We start from the raw sequence: 22,274 nt of genomic DNA, 5'->3' as shown, positions 1-22,274 counted from the left end.
CAAAGCTCTAAACATGATTACACACCCATTACACTAACCCATCATCTAAACAATACGAAATCCAAACAAAAAAACTTAAGACTAAGATCATGAATAGTTATACCTTCCTTGAAGCTTTCAATCCATGAAAGATCCTTGGAATGCCCATGGAAGCCTTAATCTAACCTCCTACAAGCTTGATCTTTCAAAGAAATCAAGAACACAAAAATTAATTTCAAGAAAGTACTATTCACCATCTTCTTGAATGATTTATAGGAAATGCTAGGAAAGGATTTTGAAGCTAAGATTCCTAGGAAGTATGTAACTTAACTAGGAGAAGCTAGGATAATTACCTTATAAATTAGCAAGTGGAGGAGCTTGGACTTCCCTTTTTCTAAGAAAGAAGCCGAGAGCTTCATGAAGAAAAGAGAGGAAATGAATTTTTTTGCTTGCTTGGTGTATTTGTGTGGTGTTTTGTTAGCTTGGTTAGTTTAGAATTTACCATGGTAAATAATGCTTGGCTACAAATCAACCAACAAAACAATCTCACTTGTCATGCTTATGTCACCTTTCTTATGTCATCCATTTGCCACATGTCTTTGTCTTGTGGTTTGATGATGTCACAATCCTTGGCTTCTTGTACAAGCTTGTCTCTTGGTCGCTTAACTTTCGTTCGCGTTTATCATTCAAGGGATCATATTCGGGATCTTATTACTTGGGCTTACCCTAAACCTTTGTCAATATTTTATATTCCATTTATGATCCTCTCTTAAAATCCTTGAATTTAAATCCTTTTTATCATGTTACCTTATACTCAATTCTTTCTGTATCTGGTAGATTTCCGGGAAAAATCAAAGTGTTCGAATTTGGATTTTGACGATCTTTACATACACTTATATATCACAGAGAGTACTAATAAGATCTCAGAATAACAATAAAAGAACCCCTACATAGTTTGGCATGGAAAGTTATTCTTATTCAGCATAATCAGCAAAATCACTATTCATAAGGGTTTCAAAAAAATTCCAAAAATTGGGGTTATTACAGTAGATCTCATTGAGTTGAGTTTGCTGAAAAGCTTGATTCTTTAGAATTTCAGAAATTTGATCTTGTTGCTTCTCCTGAGTCTTTTCAATATACCCAATTCTGTCAAAGGCTGGCTTGAAAAATGTGTTCTTTTCTAATTTTATATTCATATCTTGCTGGATCAAAGATTCCTGAATTTTATTCACCTTGTCATGAGTTATGGAGTGTTGACCTTGAAGGTGCCTAGTACTCATTGCAGTAACTCTCAGTTGTGCCTTGAAATCATCATTTATCATCATTTCATCAGCTTTGGCAAGGTGCTCAGCAAGAATTTTTTCAGAAGGAACAAAACTAACTGTGTTCCATTCCTTAGTCTACTCCTTTCCTCTAGGAGTTTCACTCCAAGGTACTAGTGCATCCCCTCTAACAAACTTCTTGACTAAGTCAGCTTTGCATGGAGCTTGTTGAGGTGCATGTCCAGGTGTACCAGCTGTATCAACATCTACATTTGTATCAGCTTCACCAGTAATGTCAGCATTATCAGCATCAGAACTTACAGAGCCTGCAGCATCAGCATTCTCTGATAAAAGAATAGTATGTGAGGCTATAGAGGCTTCAACATCATCCTCTAAGTTCTGATCTGTAACTAAGTTCTGATCAACAGCCAAATCTTGATGCCCACCTAAAATATGATTTTCATCATCCAGATTCAGAATTGGTGTGGTTGGAATATCTTCAGTAAAATCAGCATCTTGAATTAGTGTTGTTGGTGGAGTGAGTTGAGTTGGTGGAGCTTCCAAGTATAGAACCTCAGGCACAATCAAGTTATGAATATCAATTTCAGCACTTGTACCTGGGTCTTCAGTATGTACTTCATCAATTATTGGAGACACAGGAGGTGTAGACAATTGCTCTTGAATATCCTCTTGCTCTTGAATAGGAGACTTTGGAGCTTGAGTAAAGTCTGATTCAGTTGTGGGAAGTAATTCAATGACTATAGGTTCTGTTGGGATCAGAGATTCCTGACCCTCTTCCCTAGCTGCTTCTTCCAGAGTGTCTTCAGAGTGTGGTGATACACTTACAGCCCTCCTGGCTCTTTGCTTTTTAAGTCTCTTTGCAGAATTAGAGACTTTGGGAGATTCATCATTAGTATTTAGCTTTCTAAGCCTTTTGAGGGGCCTAGTACTCCCAGTTTCAGTATCTTTCTGAGAAGAGATCTTCTCAGCTTCTACAACAACAGGTTCTGATATGGGAACCTGTTCCTCATTGTCTGACTCATCTCTCAGAACAATTCTCCTTCTCTTCTGTTGAGTCTGAGGTACTATCTTAGTCCTCCTGGGTTTGGAAGATGAAGGCTTCACTGGATGTGCTGAAGGTTGAGGTTAAGATGTCTGTGATGGTTTAAAATATGTCCTGATAGATGGTTGAGTTGGTTGAGGTTGAGAAGTTTGAGGTTGGTGAGAGATGGTAGGTTCCGATGGCTGTTGAGTTGGCTGTGATGTGTTGGTAGGTTGAACATCAGGGTAAACAGATGTGTATATTTGTGGATCAACATTTACCAGGATCTGTTTTACTATCTGAGGAATCTGTAAGGGTCTCTATACTTGTTTCTTAATCTCAGCATTTAACAAATCATTAAAAGCCCTTTTGCAAGCTTAAAGGTTGGAATTAAAGTATTGGCTAATTGGGGTTCATCAGCATAACAAAAAGTATATATAAGCTGACAGAATCTTGCAAAGTATACTACATTCCTATCCTCTGTCATCCTATCCCCTATGAAACTGAGCACAGCACTTGCAAAATCAAAATGAGTTTAATGAATAAGGGCATACCCGATTTGCTGACTCATGATGAGAATAACATCAAAGTTGGAGCATTTATTGGCGAATGCCATAGTGATAAAATCAAAGAAAAAGCTCCATTCCTTTCTGATATTTGCTCTTTTCAGTTGACCCAGCTTTCCCAAACTTTTCTCATAGCCCAAACTGGCCATGAGCTGCTATAAGACAGGATCCTCCATTTTTGAAAATGTGCAACCTTCAGGTAAGTGGAGAGCTTTACGAACTGCTCCAGGAGTAACCACATGCTCGACATCTCCTGATGTGAAAACGATGCTTGGAGTACCAGTAGCACCACCATCATCAAAAAGCCCAGTTCTCCAATATGTCAGCACTTGTTGGCTTGAAATAGTTTGAGATTGGGTCAAAGGATACCCAATCTCACCATGAGCAAATAAATCTTGCACAAAGTGCAAATCTGATGGAGCTTCGGCCTTGGTTAGAATTGCAGCATAATTATTTGGGACAAACTTGGCTCCATCAACAATTAAATCCTTGGGCGCCATCAGAAATAAGTGAGAAGTTAGAGTGCATGTAAGGTGTTTGAAAAAATGTCTGTAAAGAAAACCGTCAGAAAATGTGAGAGAGAATAAGAAAAGAGAGAGAGTAGAATAAAAATGAAAATAAAAGATTTGAAAATCTTTTATCTCTTTTACTTAGACATCCTACGTGACAGCAGTTAATAAGAAGTGGAACATACCTTTACACCTGTCAGGCATGCAGCAGTTAAGGCAAAAGTTAATGGGCACGGTAAATAAGTAATAATTTATTGCACGTTCAGTTTTTAAAAAAAATGTTCCCACTAAACAAATGATTATGACTGCTTTATCTCACATAAACCAATATTCTGTAAAAATATGATCGTTCAAGTAATGACTAAAAATAAACCAAGTAGATAAATACTGCCACGTCAGCATCAGAACTTGATTATTATCAGGATTTAAACGTCATCAGAATATGGCTCCTTAACTCGAAAAGTGAATGTTTATTCCTGTAATTCTTCAGACAAATACTGATATGGGTACATCAGAACTTAATCATCAGAACTTCCATCAGAACATGTCCTCGGAATTTATGCAACGGACACTTAAACTGTTCATCTAAAACAACATTGATCACCACAGTAATTTTCATCATTCATATGGAGTGTATGTGTGTGAAATAAGCTAAATATCAGACAAAGAGTAAAGTCTAATTCACTTCAGTACATCTTAGAAATAAGGCATAACTAAGAACTTTGCTTAAAATCTGTCATTATTCTGAAGTCTACTATAAAATGAGTTCATGCATGAGTCCACCTCAACTATTTTGTGCTCATTTTATGCATCTTTTGAAATTCCTTTTTACAGTGGCTTCTCAGTGTAAGTGAGTCACAACTGCTTATCAGAATTTATGCTATTATCAGAGTATTTCTCTAGTAATCTGAGAATGTGAAAAGTCACCAAGAAAATTTTATTTTGCTTTTCTATGCATATTACTTAGTACCAGCAATGCACTTGAGTCTTCCCTTCCATATTTTTACTCTAGATCTCAAAGGAGTACCTGATATTTATTTCTCTTCTTTTCTTTTTCTTTTGATAAGTGAGGCTTATCAGCACTTAGTACATCCATCATATTTATTAACTTCAGAACTTAATAGATAAGAAGCACTATTCTAGTTTTTGACTTAGTAATAAGATACACAAAGTATAATTTAACTAAGCTCAATATCAGAATTTTCTTGTGTTAAAAGATTTCCACATAAACAATTACTTCAAACATGGGATTATTAGTATATTAAAGACTACTAGGTCAGCATCTAGCATAGTTATCCTCATTGGATTGAATAGTCACAGAAACATTTATATCACTATCAGAGTTTAGAAATTCATATCAGACAACAATCAGCACTTAGAAAATTTCAAATTAAGCACATAATACACAAAGATAGTAATATCTGTAAATACTGATCATAAAGTCTGATGTATTAGAACATAAACTAAGCAGATTTAGAGACAGAACTTGAAACCATTCCAAGTTCATTTACCAATCTTGTAAAGGTAGCTTCACATAGTGGTTTTGTAAGGTTATCTGCTAGTTATTGATCTGTTGGAACAAAATGCAATTCCACTGTACCTTCATCCACATGTTCCCTTATGAAGTGATACATAATGCTTATGTGCTTTATCATTGAGTGTTGAACTGGATTACCTGTCATAGCAATAGCACTTTGATTATCACAGTAAATAGGGATTTTAGAATATGTTAACCCATAATCCAGTAACTGATTCTTCATCCAAAGAATCTGTGCACAACAGCTTCCTGCAGCAATGTACTCTGCTTCTACAGTTGATGTGGAAATTGACTTTTGTTTCTTGCTAAACCAAGAAACCAATCTGCCTCCAAGAAATTGGCAGCTTCCACTTGTGCTTTTCCTGTCAATTTTGCATCCTGCAAAATCTGCATCTAAGTAACCTATTAGCTTAAAGTCTGATTCTCTAGGATATCTCAATCCCAGATCAGTTGTACCCTTAAGGTACTTGAATATTCTTTTCACAGCTGTTAAGTGAGGTTCTCTTGGATTTGCTTGAAATCTTGCACAAAGACAGGTAACATACATGATATCAGGTCTACTTGCAGTTAGATAGAGTAGTGAGCCAATCATACCTCTGTAATCAGTAATATCTACTGATGTACCAGTATCCTTATCTAATTTTGTTGCAGTGGCCATATGAGTGGATGCACTTGAACAATCTTGCATTCCAAATTTCTTCCACAAATCTCTGGTGTTCTTAGATTGACAAATAAAAGTTCCTTCTTCATTCTGCTTGACTTGAAGGCCCAGAAAATAACTAAGTTCTCCCATCATACTCATTTGATATCTTGACTGCATTAGCTTGGCAAACCTTTTACAAAGTTTGTCATTTGTAGAACCAAAAATGATATCATCAACATATATCTGCCCCAAAAGTAAGTCCTTTCCATGGTAGAAATAGTCCCTCTTATAAATCCACTTTCCAGAAGAAACTGAGCTAATGTCTCATACCATGCTCTTGGAGCTTGCTTAAGGCCATAAAGTGCTTTATCAAGTCTGTAGACATGATTTGGAAATTTTGAATCTACAAAACCTGGAGGTTATTCAACATAGACTTCTTCTTGAAAGGAATATGTCCTAAGTCCAATCATGTATGAGGATTTAGGAATAACTTTTATGTAATCTGTTTTGATTTCATTGATATTAATAAAAGACTTGTTTTGTTTTTATTACGGGCTTTATCTATTTAAGTGTTTAAATAAGATATACCATAGTTTAGAGTAAAGCTTTTTATGGATTATGATGAGATCATAATAGTGAGACCTAAAAAGATGATAACTCTAAACTTAAATAGTTCCTGATCGTAGGATTACTAACTGGTAATTAATAATCCGCAAAGATCGGTACATACTATGCTTGCTTCATTATGAAGGATGTCTGTTCTCATAGACATTTGTGTGGTGACACTATAGCTAGTATGTAGGTGCTTATTATAGAATAAGTTCACTGAACATGACTCGTACAGCTGAACAACTGATGGAGTTCACTCACGTGTCAGCAGTTGTTCACATAGTGATAGTTGTACAAGTATCATTACACTTGAGGTCATCATAGTCATCTTGTGTACATTGAACTATGCTTTGGTTTAGTTTTTAGTCTCCAGGGACAATTATTAGGGCTCTTCTGGGTATAGGAATTTGTACACGAAGATAATGTATGATCAATAAAGGATCTACCCCTTCCAGTGAAGGAAGCGAATGTTCAAGGCTGATCCACTTATGCTAGTTCAGGAATCTCTGGCCAGAGTAAATGAAATTAGAAAGGAGTTTCTAATTTGCATAGAACTACGCATAGTAAATGGTAAGCAAGTGATTGAATTAGATAGGATTGACACGAGATCCATGCCTTGTATTTAATCGGGACATTGTAGGGTAGAAGGAGTTTATTGTACGGTAACTATTCACTGACAGGTTCTTGGTATTCTAAGCAGTGAATTCATATTATCCGGATAGTTGCGATATGTTGAGAAGCATCACTCACGATGTAGAATAAATGTGATGAATTAATTAATCATATTTAATAAATTAGAGAATTTATATAAATAATGATAAAATAGTTTTATTATTATTTATTTCTACTACCGGCTTAATATTGAACCTACAGGGTCACACCATAAAAAGAGAATGATTTAATGGTGGAGGAATTAATTAATAATGGCTAATAATTATTTATTTATGAAATAAATAATTAATTGGAAAATTTAATAATTGATTAAATTAGATTTAGTTGATTATAAATTAATTAAGAAAAGTTCTTAATATTATTTATTAAAGGATTTAATTTTTGGAAATTAAATCAAGAGAGAGAATTATTTCTAAAGTATTTAGAAAAAGGATTAATGATTAAAAGGTGTTTTAATTATTAATGAGAATAATAAATGGGATAATAATAATAATAATATTTATGGGAAAATTTCAGCTGAAAATTTTGCCTATAAATACACTATTATAGACCCTATTTTATTTCAACCCACATCAAACCCGAAAACCCAAAAAGTTTGGAAAACCCAATTCTCTCCACCTCCTTTCTCCTCCTTAACATCGTTTTCTTGGTGGATACCGGTGGAGTGCTTCACACTTGAGGAGCAACTGCTAAGGATCTCTGATCGTTGTCTCCGAATTATTTTAAAAGGTTAGATTCGATCCCTCGAATTTTTATTCACGATTTATATGCTTTTATTTGGATTTTGTATGTGTAAAAGTGTGTTGCCATGCCCCCGCTGCGTTAAAAATCCAACAATGGTATCAGAGCATAGGTTGTATGCATATAGATCTGTGGTAAAAAATTCAGAATTTTATGTGCTTGTATGAATTAATTATGATTTTTACAAGTTATATCATGGATTAATTTTGTCTGATGAGAAATCGTTTCTCAGAATAATTTTGAATTATTGATCTGGGTTCTACAAGTGTTGTAGATCGTCTGGGTATTTTTCATAATTTTATGATGTATAGATTTTTTATTATGAATTTTTGAAGTTGTTTAGATTAAAATTTGTAATTAAACAAGTAAATATATGTATATATTGTATATATATATATGTTTGTATACCTTTTGTATATACTGCTGATGTTATCTGCTATTGTGCACGGAAAGAAAGATCGGGAGTACAGAGATGTCAGGAACGGCGGCACGCTGTTCGAGAAGAAACCAGGCGGCGGCTGAAAAAAAAATTAGGGGTGTAACGCATTCCGGGAATGCGTTACACACCTGTGGCGCATTCACGGAATGTGTTACACCCTTAAATGGCTTAAACGGTGTGTAACGCATCACCGGAATGCGTTACAGGGCTTGTAACGCGTTCCTGTAATGCGTTACAGCCCTTCTGTTGATTTTAAAATTGATTTTCTTGGAGTTTCGTAACTCCGTTTTGGGCGTGCAATATACCGTTGGATTCGTTTTTCCGAGACGGATCTAATGGAGTGATCAATTTTAGTTTATATAAAAGTTTTGAACTGTTTATATTCCATGAAGTGTTTTAAAGCTGTTTTTGATCGTTTGAATTGATTTTAAATGCTTCATGTGATACATAGAGATGTATAATGCTTAGACTAATGTGCTTGATGATATAACATGCCTACCTTGATGTTTATTCATGTTGATATATGTGATATATGCTTAGTTTATCATGCGATGATAGATTTAGGTGAACTTAAATAAACATAAGGCGTTTGTTAGACAACCTAGTATAGTGAAATTGTTTCATAACCTTAAGAACAATATTATGAATACAATCATGAGATTCTTGTGTTTATGAAACACTTAATTGAATATGAATTTTCGATATGAGAGAAAGGCTGATTCTGTCAACAACAGATTTCTATCTGTAAGAAAGGGTTATTAAGTGACGCCTCTTGACAATGCTCCACCCCATCTGGGAATCGTCTGATTATTGATTTGAAATATTTAATTTAAAAGGAAGAATCTCTTTATAATATGATTATGATTGTAACGTAATATAATCCCTCTAAAATTAAATAATATCAAGTAGTAATTGGCCAATGACACAATGGGCTTGTGTCGGTCATAGCCTTCCAACATGGTAGAAAGTAGTTCTTATTTTTGAATCATTATCGTTTCGTACCACAGCTGAGGGCTTTGATTTTGAAATAAGAAATACTTGTCTATTACATAGAGATGTGTACATTGAATAAGAATCTAAAGGTTGTTACCTGCCACAGCCGTGGGCCTTTGGGGACTGATTCAATTGTACGGAATGTTGGGTTAGACTTGACTTAGAATATTGAGTTTGTCGTGCCACAGCCGTGACTCAATTATTCAAGAGGCTAAAGTTTGATTAGGGAATAACATTAGATGTAATTGACAAAAGTTGTCTGCCTATTGAACATTACATGGCCTTTCGTGCCACAGCCGGGGTTGTGTAATGGAATGTAGGATCCCTATTCCCACTAGCATTATGAATGCTTAATTTTTCACGTAGGGGGTTGAATAAATTAGATAAACTAGTGGGAGCCACTTATGAATAAAGACCCGATTCATATAGTGTTTTGAAATGAAATCGAATATATGCTAAGTGTTGTTATGTGTTTATCATTTACAGAGTTACTTTGTACGTTATGTCTTCTGCACTATCACTCAGGAGCATACTAGATGCTCACAAATTGACTGGTCCTAATTATGCTGACTGGCTTCGAAACTTGAGAATTGTTCTCAGGATTGAGAAGCTGGAATACGTGATTGACTCACCTAAGCCTACTAAACCTGCTAGTGATGCACATAATGATGAACATGTTGTGTATCGTAAGTGGATAGATGATGCAAATGTTGCTGAATGCATCATGCTAGCTTCCATGAATATTGAGCTACAGAATCAACATGAGCATATGGATGCTCACACTATCCTCATGCATCTACAAGAGTTGTATGATGTGGCAGGGAGGACAGCTCGATATGAGATATCGAAGGAGTTGTTCGGTTGTAGGATGTCTGAGGGATCATCTGTGAATGACCATGTACTTAAGATGATCAATTTGATTGAACGTCTTGGACAACTTGGTTTTGTCATGGATGGGGAGCTGAGCCAAGACCTGGTCTTGCAATCGCTTTCGAGTTCGTTCTCGCAGTTTGTTGTGAACTTTCACATAAATAAGTTGGATGTCAGCCTACCTGAACTCCACAACATGTTGAAGACTGCGGAATCGAATTTTCCCCCTAAGAAGAGTTCTGTTCTTCTAATTGGTGAAAGTTCCAATCCTAAGAAAAGGAAGAGGAACTCTTCCAAGAAGAAGAAAGTAGGTGAGAAAACGCCGGTTCCACCAAAAGCTGAAGACCCCAAGAGCAAAGTTGTTTGCTTTCACTATAAGAAGGTGGGGCACTGGAAGAGGAACTGCAAGGTTTACCTTGCAGAATTGAAGAAGAAGAAGGGTAGTGAGACTACCGCTTCTGATTCAGGTATGTTCATGATAGAAGTGAATATGTCATCAAATCAAATTTCTACTTGGGTATTCGATACTGCTTGTGGTTCTCATATCTGCAATTGTTGCAGGGACCAAGGAGAAGTAGGACTCTTGAGGAAGAGGAGGTGGTTCTACTGATGGGAAATGGAGCAAGAGTTGCTGCTGTAGATGTAGAATCATTTCATTTACATAGGCCTACGGGCAAGACTATTGTTTGAAATAATTGTTATTTTGTTCCCTCGATTGTGAGGAATATTATTCCCATGTTAGACTTGGATGGATTTTCATTTATTATTGAGAATAATGAATGTTCTATTCTTAGAGATAATATTCTTTATGGACGTGGTGCTTTAAATAATGGTCTGTATATATGTGACATAATTTACTTCAGATTGAACAAACTAATAAAAGAAAAGGGATGATGAAAATCTCACTTTATAGTGGCATTGCAGTCTCCATTTAGTAGACATGGAGAGAGGGCTGCAAATTTGCTAGGAATGGTACACACAGATGTATGTGGACCAATGTCTACGCAAGCCATGGATGGATTTTCATACTTCATTACTTTCATAGATGATAGATCTCGATTCAGATATGTGTTTGATGAAACACATGTCTGAGGCCTTTGAAGAGTTCAAAGAATATAAGTATGAAGTGGAGAAACAACTAAACATAGTATTATAATTCTTCGATTAGATCGAGGTGGTGAATACTTGAATGGAGAGTTTCTAGATTATCTCAAAGTAAATGGTATAGTCTCCCAGTGGACTCCTCCAGATTGGTATCTGAAAGGAGAAATCAAACTTTGTTAGACATAGTTCGGTCCATGATGAGCTATGCAAATCTTCCAGTATTCCTATGGGGTTATGCATTGGAAACCTCAGCATATTTACTGAATAAGGTGCCTTCCAAAATCTGTTCCTCAAACTCCGTATGAGATATGGAAAGAAAGGAAACCGAGTCTTAAACACGTTAAGATTTGGGGATGTCCAGCTTATGTCAAGTAAGTTGACCTAGATAAGCTGGAATATCGATCCGTAAAATGTAGTTTTATGGGATATCCTAAAGAAACTTTGGGGTATTACTTTTACACCGATCATCGGGTGTTTGTATCCAGACATGCTACCTTCTTGGAAAAGGAGTTTATCCTTGAAGGAAACAGTGGGAGCAAAATTGAACTTGATGAAGTTCAAGAAGCACAAACTACTACGGATCAAGTGGAAACACCTGTTCTGACTGAACAACCTTTTGTGGAACAGCCCATTTATAGATCAGGGAGAGTGTCTCGCCAACCTGAGAGGTATTATGGCCTTGTCATTGAGAATGACAATGAGTTGTCGATCATTGATGATGACAACCCTGTGACCTATAATGAGGCTATGAGTAGTGTTGACTCAGAGAAATGGCATAGTGCCATGAAATCCGGAATGGAATCTATGTATACGGTATACAAAAGATAGATTATAGCAGATGGCCAGGTGGAGACCTATAAGGCTAGGCTTGTGGCAAAAGGATTCAAACAAAGGCAATGGATTGACTTTGATGAAACTTTTTACCTGTAGCCCTGTTAAAATCAGTTCGGATTTTGCTTGCGAATGCTGCTTACTACGACTATGAGACCTGGAAATTATCCAGATGGTTTTCTTTCCAAGAGAAATGAAAACCTAGTGTGTAAGCTGCTATGAACCATATGTGGTTTAAAGTAGGCTTCTCGAAAGATGGAACATTCGTTTTGATGAGACAATCAAAGAGTTTGATTTTATCAAAAATGAAGATGAACCATGCGTCTACAAAAGGGTTAGTGGGAGCGCGGTAACATTTCTTATATTGTATTGAATTAGAGTTAACACATATAACAACATAGCAGACCCACTCACAAAGCTACTTTTTGAAAGTCACTTTGATCGTCATAAAGATGAGATGGGTATTAGTTACCAGAGTGATCGGCTTTAGTACAAGTGGGAGATTGAAAGGAATATGTCCTAAGTCCAATCATGTATGAGGATTTAGGAATAACTTTTATGTAATCTGTTTTGATTTCATTGATATTAATAAAAGACTTGTTTTGTTTTTATTACAGGCTTTATCTATTTAAGTGTTTAAATAAGATATACCATAGTTTAGAGTAAAGCTTTTTATGGATTATGATGAGATCATAATAGTGAGACCTAAAAAGATGATAACTCTAAACTTAAATAGTTCCTGATCGTAGGATTACTAACTGGTAATTAATACTCCGCAAAGATCGGTACGTACTATGCTTGCTTCATTATGAAGGATGTCTGTTCTCATAGACATTTGTGTGGTGACACTATAGCTAGTATGTAGGTGCTTATTATAGAATAAGTTCACTGAACATGACTCGCACAGCTGAACAACTGATGGAGTTCACTCACGTGTCAGCAGTTGTTCACATAGTGATAGTTGTACAAGTATCCTTAGACTTGAGGTCATCATAGTCATCTTGTGTACACTGAACTATGCTTTGGTTTAGTTCTTAGTCTCCAGGGACAATTATTAGGGCTCTTCTGGGTATAGGAATTTGTACACGAAGATAATGTATGATCAATAAAGGATCTACCCCTTCCAGTGAAGGAAGCGAATGTTCAAGGCTGATCCACTTATGCTAGTTCAGGAATCTCTGGCCAGAGTAAATGAAATTAGAAAGGAGTTTCTAATTTGCATAGAACTACGCATAGTAAATGGTAAGCAAGTGATTGAATTAGATAGGCTTGACACGAGATCCATGCCTTGTATTTAATCGGGACATTGTAGGGTAGAAGGAGTTTATTGTACGGTAACTATTCACTGACAGGTTCTTGGTATTCTAAGCAGTGAATTCATATTATCCGGATAGTCGCGATATGTTGAGAAACATCACTCACGATGTAGAATAAATGTGATTAATTAATTAATCATATTTAATAAATTAGAGAATTTATATAAATAATGATAAAATAGTTTTATTATTATTTATTTCTACTACCGGCTTAATATTGAACCTACAGGGTCACACCATAAAAAGAGAATGATTTAATGGTGGAGGAATTAATTAATAATGGCTAATAATTATTTATTTATGAAATAAATAATTAATTGGAAAATTTAATAATTGATTAAATTAGATTTAATTGATTATAAATTAATTAAGAAAAGTTCTTAATATTATTTATTAAAGGATTTAATTTTTGGAAATTAAATCAAGAGAGAGAATTATTTCTAAAGTATTTAGAAAAAGGATTAATGATTAAAATGTGTTTTAATTATTAATGAGAATAATAAATGGGATAATAATAATAATATTTATGGGAAAATTTCAGCTGAAAATTTTGCCTATAAATACACTATTATAGACCCTATTTTATTCCAACCCACATCAAACCCGAAAACCCAAAAAGTTTGGTAAACCCAATTCTCTCCACCTCCTTCCTCCTCCTTAACATCATTTTCTTGGTGGATACCGGTGGAGTACTTCACACTTGAGGAGCAACTGCTAAGAATCTCTGATCGTTGTCTCCGAATTATTTTAAAAGGTTAGATTCGATCCCTCGAATTTTTATTCACGATTTATATGCTTTTATTTGGATTTTGTATGTGTAAAAGTGTTTTGCCATGCCCCCGCTGCGTTAAAAATCCAACACTTCTTCCAATTCTCCATTAAGAAAAGCACTTTTTACATCCATTTGAAAGACTGTAAACTTTTTGTGAGGAGCATAAGCCAAAAATATCCTTATAGCTTCCAATCTAGCAACTAGTGCAAATGTTTCATCATAATCAATTGCCTCCTGTTGAGAATATCCTTTTGCAACCAGCCTTTCTTTATTCCTTGTAATTATGCCATCACTATCAATTTTGTTTCTGAACACCCACTTTGTACCAACAACAGATCTGTTCTTTGGTCTTGGCACCAGGGTCCAGACTTTATTTCTTTCAAATTCATTTAACTCTTCCTGCATTGCTTGCACCCAATCAACATCTTGAAGAGCTTCTTCTACTTTCTTTGGTTCAGTCTGAGAATGAAAAGAGTGATAGAGACATTCATTTGATGTTGCTGTTCTAGTTATTATACCTGCTCAGGATCTCCAATAATCAAGTCAGGTGTATGTGCTTTAGTCCACTTCCTTACAGATGGAAGGTTATCTCTAGAACTGGATGCTCCCCCATGATCCATGCTGTCTCCATCAATATTTTCTGATGCTCCCCCTGAAATTATGCTCTCTGAGTTGGATCCTTCAGAATTTGAGTTTCCAGAATTATCAGAACTTGAGTTTCCAGAATTATCAGAACTTGGCTCATCAGAACTTGATGAATCAGAACTTGAAGAGCCTGTTCTAGATTCTGATGCTTCTTGAGATGTGGTTGGATCTTCTATAAGCTCCCCCTACACAGGTTCATTTTCCTTTGGCATAGTCACCACAGTTTCAATAACATTAGAGTTTAATCCATCAGAGTTTATAGTATCAGGATTTAGACTGTCAGGATTTAGACTATCACGATTTACAGAATCATAATTTAAAACTGCATTCTCAAATCTCAGCTGATCATGATCATTGAAATCTTCAAGTCCGGTAATCTTCTTATCATCAAAAGACACATTGATAGATTCTATGACAACCCTTGTTCTTAAATTGTAGACTCTGAAGGCTTTTGTGGAAAATGGATATCCAACAAAAATTCCTTCATCGGCTTTTAGATCAAATTTAGATAGCTGTTCAGGATGAGTCTTAAGAACAAAACACTTGCATCCAAATACATGAAAATACTTCAGATTTGGTTTCTTTTTCTTCACCATCTCATATGGTGTCTTTCCATGCTTGTTGATAAGTGTTGCATTTTGAGTAAAACAAGCAGTCTGCACAGCTTCAGCCCAAAATTGGTTGGTAACTTTGCTTCATCAAGCATAGTTCGTGCAGCTTCAACAAGAGTTATATTCCTTCTTTCAACAACTCCATTTTACTGTGGAGTTCCAGGAGCAGAGAAATTCTGCTTGATTCCATGGTCTTTGCAGAACTCTTCCATAATCAAATTATTGAACTTAGTGCCATTATCACTTCTTATGATTTTCACAGAGTCTTTGACCAATTTATCCAGTTGTTTGACATGATCAATCAAGATAGATGCAGTTTCACTTTTTGTGTGCAAGAAATACACCCATGTGTATCTGGTGAACTCATCCACTATGACCATAGCATATTTCTTCTTTGCAATAGACATGACATTCACTGGACCAAATAGATCAACATGTAGTAGGTGATAAGGCTCAAGAATTGAAGATTCAGTCCTGCTCTTGAATGAAGATTTTCTTTGTTTTGCCTTTTGACATGAATCACAAAGGCCATCAGGAGCAAATACTGATTTTGGCAATCCTCTCACAAGATCTTTCTTGACTAGTTCATTTATATTGTTGAAACTTAAATGAGAGAGTTTCTTGTGCCAATTCCAGCTTTCTTCAATTGATGCTCTACTTAACAGACATATTGCAGAACCATCACTACTTGTTGAAAGCTTGGCTTCATAAATGTTACCATGCCTGTATCCTTTCAGAACAACTTTTCCTGTAGATTTGCTTATAACTTCACAGTGTTCTTCAAAGAAATCCACATGATAACCTCTGTCACAGATTTGAATAACACTTAGCAAATTGGGTTTAAGTCCTGAGACTAGAGCTACTTTTTCAATGATGATATTCCCAAGATTGATATTGCCATATCCCAGAGTTTTTCCCATGTTGCCATCTTTATAAGAAACACCTGGGCCAGCTTTCTCCACAAAGTCTGATAGTAGGGCTTTATTTCTAACTAGGATGTTTTTCCTGTTGCCCTGCAATCACAAAGACCACTAATGATTAGTTTTAAGGACCCAGACTTGTTTGGAGCCTTTGGACTTATTAAGTTTGTTAACATTTGCAGCGAATTTAGTATCAGAATTTATGTTAACAATTTTCTTATCAGAATTTGCAATATCAGACTTTGCATCAGAACTTACACTAGAAGGAATAATGATGACTTTCTTTAAAGAAGGTTTTATTTGATAATAATCATTGTACAAACTATGATATTCCTTACAAGTATAAATGGAATGCCATAAACTACCACAATGAAAACAAGGATTTTGTGGCCTATATCTAACAGACTGACTCTTAACTCCTGATTTTGAAGGTAAGGAGTTTATGCTCTTATTCTTCCTGCAAAAAGAAGCCAGATGGTTAGAATTTCCACAGTTATAACATTTCTTTCTAGGAGCATTAGGAACAGGCTTATAATCATTGCTTTTATTCACACCTACCTTTCCATTCCTATTTTTCCTAGGTGGCTTTACCTTGTTTACATTCTTAACATCTTTCAGCTTATGCTTAAGCTGCTTCTTTGTCATTAAGCCTATGTTAACTTCAGTTTGCTTATCCTGTTTTGGTTTGTCAGAAGTTAATTTCTATTTAACTTCTGATTTAACAATATCAGACTTTACAGCTACAAACTTAACAGGATTTACCTTTGGCTTTTGTTTAACAACTATAGGCTCATTTTCTACAATTCCTTTATTATTCTTATCATCTCCATAACCTAAGCCCTCTTTCCAATATCCACTACTTAGCAAATTTTGAGTTGTTCTGCCAGAGTTAGTCCAAGTCCTGATAATCTCTCTTTCCTTTTCTAACTCAGTTTTCAGAGATTCATTCATTTTAAGCACTTCATATCTAACATAGAAAGCATCATCTCTATCTTTCTGAGTTTGATGGAACATAACTAACTCTTTTTCTAAATAATCATTCCTATTTTTATAAGCAATATTTTCAGAAATTAATCTTTCACATGTTAAAGTTTGATCTCTATAACTAATAAACATGGTTTTAAGATATCTTCTCAACTCGGTAATATCATCGGTATGAAAAGCATAAGTTGTTTGAGGTACCTTTAACTCAGCAGCTTCAGTACTGCTATCAGCATTTTCCATCAAGGCATAGTTCACCTCACTTTCAGAATCTGAAGTGTCTGTCTAGCTTTTCTTCTTTGTTACAAGTGCATTGCCTTTGTCACTCTTCATTTTTTGCAATCAGGAGATATGTGGCCTTTCTCACCACAGCTATAGCATTTGACATTTGAGTAATCTCCTCTGTCAGACTTTCCTCCTTTGCCTTCAGATTTTCTGAAACCTTTCTTATCAGAACTTGCACATTTCCTGGAAAACTTCTTTCCCCTTCTGAATTTCTTGTATGCAATCTTTGTGATTCCTTTCACCATAAGAGCACACAGCTTCATCATCTCTTCATCAGGGTCCATCTCAGATAGACTTTCTGTTTCCGACTCCTCATCACTATCAGAACTTGGTGACTCAGTATCAGACTTTGTGATGAGAGCCTTTCCTTTGCCTTTCTTTGAGACAACCACTTTAGGGGATTCCTCCTCAGCCTTAAGAGCAACTGTCCTTGACTTTCTCCCATGCCTCTTGCTTCTTTGATCCATCTCAAGTTCATAAGTCTTGAGCGTACCATAAATTTAATCAAGAGTAGTTTCATCAAGAGCATAGTTGTCTCTTATAGTTGTGGCCTTCAAATCCCAACTTTCAGGAAGAGCTAAAAGGAATTTCATATTAGTATCTTCAAGATCATATTCCTTATCCACCAGGGACAGATCATTCTAGTGTTTGACAAATCTATCATATAAACCAGTCAATGACTCATCAGGTTTTGAGTCAAAGTGCTCATACTCTTGAGTGAGTATAGTCCTCCTGTTCTTCTTAATTGAATCAGTTCCCTGGCATCTTGTCTCCAAGGCATCCCAGATCTCTTTTGCAGTTAATTACCCTGTTTGACATGACATTATCAATGGCACTGTGCAGCAAATGTCTTACCTTTGTATCCTTTGCAATAGATGAGATATCTTCAGCTGTATATTCACTTTTCTCCTTTGATACAGTCTATGCTGGCTGATCTGCAACTACAACAGAGAGCTTGGTTGGCTTGTGTGGTCCTTCATTAATTCTGTCAAGGTATTCTGGATCTATAGCTTCCAGAAACATAGACATCCTCACCTTCCATATGGAATACTCAGAAGGTTTTAGTATGGGAACCCTTATAGTCTCATATCGATTGTAGATTTGAGTCTTTGGAGTTTCTTCAGTTTTGGTGGGCTTGGTTGGAGTTTGTACTTCTTCAGACATGATTGTTTTTGGATCTTTACTGTATGTATGTTAACAGATTGCTCTGATACCACTTGTTAGGTCGCACACACTGTAGAAGGGGGTTGAATACAGTGTTTACTACAATCAAATCGAATGTAAGAACTCAAATAAGAAAACACAGATTTTATTCAACACAATAAACTCTGTTACAAAGAACTGTCCTCTCTCAGTGATGAACAAATTATCACGAGAGCTGCTAGGGTTACAATAAATAATAAACTCAATTATGATAACACATATAGTGAAACCCTATGCCTGTGTTTATATACTACACAATTACATGAAACTTCTAATTGATAACGAATACAATTCTGCTTCCTAATATATATCAATCAGTTATCTTTTCTTCCAAGTATTCTATTCCTTATAGAATTCTTCTCTATGCATATTTCTTCTTATGTTTGTCTTGATCTTCTTTCCTTTCAATCAGCCGCCTTCCTTATCTGAACGTCTCCTTAAGTCCTGATATTATCTCCTGATAAATATCTCCTGATAACTTAAGTTCTGACAACTTAAGTTCTGATATCTTAAGTCCCGACTTCAGTATAAATACTGATTTGAATGCTAAGTTCACTGAATATGCTAAGTTGAATGCTCCTAGAAGCCAGATCTTGATGGAAATTAAGAAAGATGGAGACATTCGTTGGCCTAAACCCCTGAAGGCTGATCCTACCAAGCTAGATAAGAGTAAATATTGAAAATATCACAAGGATGCTGGTCATGACACCGATGAGTGTAGATAATTGAAAGATGAAATAGAATTCCTCATTCGTAAAGGAAGATTGAGCAAGTACACTAGAGATGGGGGAGATAGGAACAACAATGAGAGAAAGAACTTTGATGATCGTAGGAGGGACCAAGATGATAAGGGGTGAAATCCCCAGCCTAGGGGACCAGTGATAAATACAATCTTTGGAGGACCTCGACCCCGAGGGCCTGTGATAAATTCAATCTTTGGAGGACCAACTGCTGCTGGATTATCCAAGAACTCAAGGAAAACATATACTAGAGAAGTTATGCATATTATCGGGGAAGCCCCGAAGAGGGCTAACACAGGAGTGACAATGGCATTTGATGATTCTGACTTGGAGGGTGTGAAATTTCCTCATGACGCTCCGCTAGTCATAACACCAATAATAGGAAACAGCTCGGTAAAGAGGGTTCTTGTAGATAATGGTGCCTCAGTGGACATCTTACTCCATGATACCTTTCTAAGGATGGGATATAATGATTCTCAATTTACCCCGACTGATATGCCGATATATGGATTTGCAGGAGTGGAGTGCCCTGTGGAAGGGATAATTAGGTTGCCAATGACTATAGGTCACGAATCAAGACAAGCAACACATATGTTGGACTTTGTGGTGGTGAAGGCTAGTTCGACTTACAACGCGATAATGGGAAGAACAAGGATACATGCCTTCAAGGCAGTCCCTTCTTCCAATTATTCAGTGATAAAGTTTCCCACCTAAAATGGGATTGGAGAAGAGAGAGGAGATCAAAAGATGGAAATGAGTTATTATGTGGCCACTCTTAGGAAAGATGGAGTTGGGGGGCAGGTTCCGCCTATTGAAGATCTAGATATTCGTGAGAATGATGAGAAAAGAGGGAAGCCAGCAGAAGAGTTGGCCCCGATTCCTTTGGCTCCCGAGGATCCTGAGAAAGTGACTTTCATTGAAGCAAAAGAAAAGAAGCTTTGCTCCAGAAAGGCAAGAAGCTATCAAACAAGAAGTAGAGAAGCTCTTAGAGGCTGGTTTTATTGAAGAGATTCAGTTTCCAGAATGGTTAGCAAACCCTGTAATTGTGAAGAAGCCTAATGGAAAGTGGAGAATGTGTGTGGACTTCACTGATCTAAATGATGTATGCCCAAAGGATTGTTTCCCATTGCCGAGGATAGATACATTGATAGATGCTACTGTTGGTCATGAGATGCTGAGCTTCATGGATGGATTCAGTGGATACAATCAGATCTAGATGCATAAGGATAACATCCCAATGGTATCATTCATTACTGATTTTGGTGTTTTTTGTTATCTTGTTATGGCATTGGTCTCAAGAATGCAGGAGCCACCTATCAAAGGTTGGTAAATAAGATTTTCAAGGATCTTATTGAAAAACTATGGAAGTTTATGTCGATGACATGTTAGTCAAGAGTCTAGTGAAGACTGACCATATAACCCATTTAAGGGAAGCTTTTGAGGTCCTGAGATACCACAGAATGATGCTAAATCTTGCAAAGTGTGCTTTCGGGGTGGGATTCGGAAAGTTTTTGGGACTGATGGTCTCCAAGAGAGGAATCGAGGCCAAGCCCGATAAAATAAAGGAAATTTTGGATATGGTGCCACCACAGACTATTAAAGATGTTTAAAAGCTCACTGGAAGGGTTGCTGCATTGGGGCGGTTCATCTCCAAATCTGGGGACAAGTGCTTGTCGTTCTTTAAGTCCTTGAAGAAGGTTAAGGATTTTGTATGGACTGAGGAAAGCTAGAAGGCATTCGAAGAATTAAAGAAGTATATGGCCCAGGCCCCATTGTTAACCAAGCCAGCTCTGAATAAAATTTTATACTTGTACTTAGCCGTTTCAGAGAATGCCTTGAGCGCTGTATTGGTTAAGGAGGAACTTAAAATCCAGAAACCCATATACTATGTAAGTAAGATTCTGCATGGAGCTGAATTGAATTATTCGACTATTGAGAAGTTTGCTTTAGCCTTAGTAATGGCCTCAAGGAAGTTGCGCCCGTATTTCCAGGCTCATAAAATTGAAGTATTGACAAATCATCCCTTGAGAAATATTATCCATAGTCCCAAAGCTAGTGGAAGGCTGTTTAAGTGGGCAACAGAGTTGGGGGAATTTGACATCAAGTATAAGCCACGAACGGCAATAAAAGCCCAGACATTGGCTAACTTCGTGGTGGAATGTACCATACCCAACTAAGAAGTCGGGGGGCAGGAAGAGACAATACCTTAAGACACAGAAGGTGATAAAGGAGGGAAAGAAAAGGCTGTAAAGGAGAAGGAATATTGGGTTCTCTATTTTGATGGAGCATCAAAAAAAAATTCTAGCAGAGCAGGGCTAGTTTTACAAAGCCGCGATGGGTTCTTGATTGAATATGCTATGAAGCTAGACTTCCTAACTACGAACAATGAAGCAGAATATGAAGCTCTGATAGCTAGCATCGGCTTAGCAGGAACACTGAGAGTCAAGAACTTAAAAGTCTATGGAGACTCGAAGTTGGTCATATCCCACGTCAAGGGAGAGTTTAAGGCAAGGGATGATACAATGGCTAAGTATGTCTACCTAGTAAGGGTTGTGATTACTCAATTCGATGAATGCCATGTTGAGCATATCCCAAGAGAGGAAAATGCTAAGGCAGATGCATTGTCAAAGTTTACTTCATCTGAGATAGAGGAATGTTCAAGAAGTGTATACTTCCATGTTTTGAAGACATGTAGCATTAATGTTAAGTTTGTAGCTCCTATTGGGCTGGGGACGTCATGGATAGATCCCATTAAGGCCCATATTCAAACTGGTTGGCTGCCAAATGATGTAATTAAAGCCCGAAAGTTGGCTTTTCGAGCACTGAGATACACTTTGATCGATGGGATTTTGTACAAAAAATCTTATGTGGTTCCTTACTTAAGATGTATCAGGCCCGATGAGGCATTCCAGGCTCTTGATGAAGTACACGAAGGTATCTGTGGGCAACACTTGGGGGACAGAGCACTGGCTTATAAGATAACCTATTTAGGCTTCTATTGGCC

Source organism: Apium graveolens, chromosome 9 (assembly GCF_009905375.1).
Source record: "Apium graveolens cultivar Ventura chromosome 9, ASM990537v1, whole genome shotgun sequence".
Taxonomy (NCBI): domain Eukaryota; kingdom Viridiplantae; phylum Streptophyta; class Magnoliopsida; order Apiales; family Apiaceae; genus Apium; species Apium graveolens.
Note: the sequence above shows the minus strand (reverse complement) of the source record.